We start from the raw sequence: 5,256 nt of genomic DNA, 5'->3' as shown, positions 1-5,256 counted from the left end.
TGGAGTGGGTTCAGAAAAACAATTCCCAGCATATTGCTGGGAATGAAGGGTTTGAGTTATAAAAATAGGTTGAATACACTGGGACTTCTTTCACTGGAAGGTAGGAGTTTGAGAGGTGACATTACAGAGATTCTTAAAATCATGAGATGCGTAGATGAGGTGAGTACCAAAGTTCTTTTCCCTCAGGTGGGGTAATTCCAAACCAGGGGGCATATTTGTAAGGTGAGAGGAGAAAGATTTTTAAAAAGGCACGAGCGGCAATATTCTTTCCCACATAAGACAGTACTCAGTGTACGGAATGTACAACCAGAGAAAGTGGTGAATCTGGGTACAGTTACAATGTTTAAAAGACATTTAGACAAGTCCATGAATTCAAAATGTTTAGAGTGACATGAGACAAACGCAGGAAGACGGGCTGAGTTTAGTTTGGGAACATGGCCGGCATGGACTACTTGGAGTGAAGGGTCAGGCAGCATGGAAAAAGACCCAATGATTAATGCCATATCTGCATACTAACTTTGTAACTCATACTTTATAAACCTTAAATTGCTCTGCATCTCAGAATTCTACAGTCATTCACCATTTAAGGAATATTCTGCTCTTACTTATTCTTCCTGCCAAAGTGAATGATGAGGCTGTAGACTTTCTCACTGAGCTGGTATGTTTGACTGCAGACGTTTCGTCACCCGAACATCATCAATGCGCCTCCAGTGAAGTGTTGGTGTTCTGTTCTTGTTATTTATATGCCTTGGTTTGCTGGGCTGGTTGGCATCACATCTGGTGACACAACACACTGGCTTGGTGAGCAAGTCTACAACCTCATCCACAACCTGAGCTACAAATCTTCTCAAAAACTTTGAAGTGAATGATTTCACATTTTCTGACATTATACACCACCTGCAAGATATTTTGCCCATACTAATGTTCCGGGTTTCAGAAGCTATAGGAAGGATAGAAAGGGAGGCGAAAGAGGAGAGGGAGTGGCGTTTTATCAAGGAAAACATTACTGCTATAACTAGAAAAGATATTTCTGAAAAATCATCCGGTGAAAACATATGGGTTGAAATTAGAAATAAGAAAGGAATGATCATCTGACGGGATTGTACAATAGGCCTCCCAACAGTCAGAGGGAAATTGAGGAACAAATATGCAGAGAGATCCAGATATATGTAAGAATAATAAGGTTGTAATAGTTGGTGATTTTAATTTTCCAAACAGTGACTAGGACTGCCATAGTGTTGAAGGTTTGGACGGTGAATAATAACGTTAAATGTGTTCAAGAACATGTTCTTTATCTACAAGTCAATGCTCCTACTAAAGAAAGAAAAAAAACTTGAGCTTCTCTTGGGTAATAGGGCAGAAGTGACAGTAATGGAACAAGATAATAGACAATAATTCTATCCATTTCAAAACAGTTATGGAAAAGGATAAGCCAAATTTAAGGATAAGGCAAATTTAAAGGTATGAGACAAGAACTTTTAGAATTAGATTGAAGTAGACTGCAGGCAAAGGCACATCTGATAATTGGGAAGCTTTCATAAAAGTGTGATATTAACGAGAGTTCAGAATCATGGTGTTCCTGTTAGATTGAAAGGTAAGGCTGGTAGGATTAAAGAACAATCGATGAAAAAGATATTCAGGTTTTAGTCAAAAATAAAACAAAAAAAAAAATCATACATTAGATATAAACAACTGGGTTTAAATGAATCTCTTGACCACTATAAACAGTTTAGGGGCATTCTTAAACGGGAGACCAGGAAGGCAAAGAGGGGATAAGAAATTGCCTTGATGGATTAACGTTAACGTTAATCCAAAGAGATTCTACAAGTGCACGAAGAGCAAGAGAGCAACTAGAGAATGAGCAGGGCCCTGTAAAGATCAAAGAGGTTACCTTTGTGTTGAATGTCAGGAGAGGAGAAAGATATTAAAGGAATATTTCGCATCAGTTTTTATTGTGGAGAAAAGAAAAGGGGAGGCGAGAAAACTCAGGGAAAGAAATACTGTTTTTTGAAAGCAGTTCACATGGGCATCTTCAAAAGTATAAAGATGGATATCCTGTAGAGCCACAGGTGATGGGGGAGATTTATGAATATTTCCCCTCAGTCTTTACGAGGAGAGAATCATGGCTGCTAAGGAATTAAGGGAAATATGGGAATGTTTTGGAATGCGTACATATTACCAGAGAGGTGGTGTTTCGGCCTTACGGTGCTTTAAGGTGTACAAATACCCGGGGCCCGATCAAGTCAATCCTCGGACATTGTGGGAGGCTAGGGAGGAAATTGCAGGGGGTCTGAGAGATTTTTGCTTCATTTTCAGCCACTGGTGAACTTCAGTAAGATTGGAGGATGGCAATGTTGTTCCATTGTTTAAAAAAAGTAGCAAAGACAAGCCAGGGAACTACAGGCCAGTGAACCTGATATCAGTGGTAGGCAAGTTATTGGACAGGATACTGAGGGACACGATCAACCTACATTTGGATAGTCAAGATCGGATTAGGGATAGTCAGTATGGAATTGTGCATGGGAGGTCACGTCTGACAAATCTTTCAGAGTTTTTCAAAGAGGGAACCAAGAGGATAAATGAGGTAGGGCAGTGGATGCTGTCGATATGGATTCTAGCAAGGCCTTTGACAAGGTCGTACATGGTAGGCTAGTCAAGAAGGTTAGGTTGCATGGGATCCAGGGAAAGCTCGCTAATTGGATACCAAAATTGGCTCGATGGTAGGAAGCAGAGGGTGATGGTTGAAGGTTGTTTCGTGGATTGGAGGCCTGTGATGAGCAATGTGCCACTGGGGTCGGGGTTGGGACCTTTGTTACGTACATAAATGATCTGGATGTGAATGTACAACGCATGATTAGTAAGTTTGCAGATGATACAAGACTAGGAGGTATCGCTGACAGCAAGGAAAGTTATCAAAAATTACAGAGGAATCTAGATCAGATGGGGAAGTGGTTTGAGGATTGGCAAATGCAATTCAATACAGATAGATATCAGGTGTTGCACTCTGGAAAATCAAATCAAGATAGGACTTATACAGTTCATGGTAAGGTCCTGAGGAGTGTTGTGGAAGAGAGAGACCTAGGAGTACAAGTACATAGTTCATTGAAAGCGGCATCACAGGTTGACAAGGTGGTGAAGAAGGCATTTAGCACGCTGGCCTTCATTGACCAAGGCACTGAGCACAGAAGTTGGGACATTGTGTTACAGTTGTACAAGTCATGGGTGAGGCTGCACTTGGAGTATTGTGTACAGTTTTTGTCTTTCCTGTAACAGGAAAGACACAGTTAAACTGGAACTTGTGCAAAAAAGATTTACGAGGCTGTTGCCAGGGCTAGTAGACCTGAATTAGAGAGATACGTTGGCCTGGATAGGACTTTATTCCTTGGAATGTAGGTGAATGAGGGGGTGACCTTATTGAGGTGTATAAAATCATGAGGGGCATAGTTAGAATGAATGCACATCGTCTTTTTCCCAGGGTTGAGGAGTTAAAACTCAAAGTCATAGGTTTAAGGAGAGAGGGGAAAGATTTAAGAAGGACCTGAGAGGCAACTTCTTGGAGAGTGGTGGATGTATGGAATGGGCTGCCAGAACAAGTGGCTGAGGCAGTTACAATCACAACATTTAAAAAAGTACACAGATAGCAAGGGTTTAAGAGGGATACAGACCAAATATCCCTCTTGTTTGGGTAATTCGAATGAGCTGAGTGGGAACCATGGTCAGCACGGATCAGTTTGAGCTGAAGGGCCTGTTTCCATGCTGTATTATTCTATGATTCTAAATCTCCAGGTCCTGCTCTAGTGCATTCCATCATATTGTGATAAGTTAAAGAGAAAACATGGGGCACCTTGCAGAAATATTGTATCATCTATAACTACAGGCGACGTGCCAGATGACTGGAGAATGGCTAGAGTTATGCCTTTGCTTAAGGGATGTAAGGAGAAGCCTGGGAACTACAGACCTGCGAGGCTGACTTCGGTGGTGGGTAAGTAGTTGGAGGTAATTGTGAAAGATATGATTTACGTACTTAGAGAGGCAAGGAACAATTGGGATAGTCAGCATGTTTTTATGCAGGGGAAATTGTATTTCAAACTTGATTGAGTTTTGAGGAAATAACAAAGAAGATTGTTGAGGGCAGAGCGGTAGACATTGTTTACTTTGACTTGAGTAAAGCCTTTGACAAGGTTCTACATGGTGGGCGCATCAGTAAAGTTAGATCATATGGGATTCAGGGTGATTCAGGCTTGTCAATTGGACACAAAATTGCCTTAATGACAGGAGACAGGGACTGGTGGTGGCGGATTGCTTTTCAGACTGGACTCCTGTTACCAGCGGTGTTCCACAGGGATTGGTGCTGGGTCCAATTCTGTTTGACCTTTTACGTAATGATTGAGATGAGAATATAGAAGGCATGGTTAGTAAGTTTGCACATGACACCAAAATAGGCAGCAGTGGACAGTGAAGAAGCTGTCCAAGATTAGAAAGACATCTTGATCTATTGAGTCAATGGGCTGAGGAATGGCAGGTGGTGTTTAATTTAGATAAGGGCAAGTTATTGCGTTTTGGTAAAACAAACAAGAGCAGGACTTGCATAATAAAAAGTAGGGCCCTGGATAGTGTTGTAGAACGGAGACACCTAGGCGTTCAAGTGCATCATTGCTTGATTTTTGCATTACATGTGGACAAGGTGGTGAAGAAGGTGTTTAGTCTGCTTACCTTCATTGCTCAGACGTTTGAGAGGAGTTGGGATGTTATGTTGACCTTGTACAGAATGTCGGTGAGGCGCCTTCTGGGGTAATGTGTCCACTTCTGATCGCCTGTTATATGAAGGATATCATTAAGCTGGAAAGGGTTCAGAAAAGATTTACCAGGAATGGAGGTTGAGTTATAAGGAGTAGCTGGATAGTTTGAGACTTTTTTCACTGGAGTCCAGAAATTGGAGGGGTGACTTACAGACATTTATATAATCATGAAGGGTATAGATAAGGTGAATGGCAGGTGCCTTTTCTCTAGGGTGAGGGATTTCAAGACAAGGGGGCATATTCTTAAAGGAGAGAGGAGGAAGATTTAAAAAAAGACTCGAGGCAATTTTTTTTTAAAAAAAAACTGCAGAAGTGGTTCGTGTTTGTAATGAACTTCCTGAGGAAGTAGGGAATGTGGGCAAAATTACAACATTTAAAAGACATCTGGATAAGTACATGACTCGGAATCGTTTGGAGGGATATGGGCCAGGAGCAGGCAGGTGGGGCAAGTTTAACT

At 41.4% G+C, this 5,256-nt stretch overlaps 1 long non-coding RNA gene across 1 annotated transcript in view; it reads right to left on the bottom strand.

Moving 5' to 3' along the window:
- Nucleotides 1-4,712: 4,712 nt before the first annotated feature.
- LOC125483850 overlaps nt 4,713-5,256 on the bottom strand; it is a 14,340-nt gene continuing 13,796 nt past the window's right edge. Inside the window, exon 3 of the long non-coding RNA XR_007262752.1 lies at nt 4,713-4,814. This is a non-coding gene — a long non-coding RNA (uncharacterized LOC125483850). The remainder of the gene's footprint in view (nt 4,815-5,256) is intronic.

This window comes from Rhincodon typus, chromosome 8 (assembly GCF_021869965.1).
Source record: "Rhincodon typus isolate 14 chromosome 8, sRhiTyp1.1, whole genome shotgun sequence".
NCBI lineage: Eukaryota > Metazoa > Chordata > Chondrichthyes > Orectolobiformes > Rhincodontidae > Rhincodon > Rhincodon typus.
Note: the sequence above shows the minus strand (reverse complement) of the source record. Positions and strands in the feature narration are given on the sequence as shown.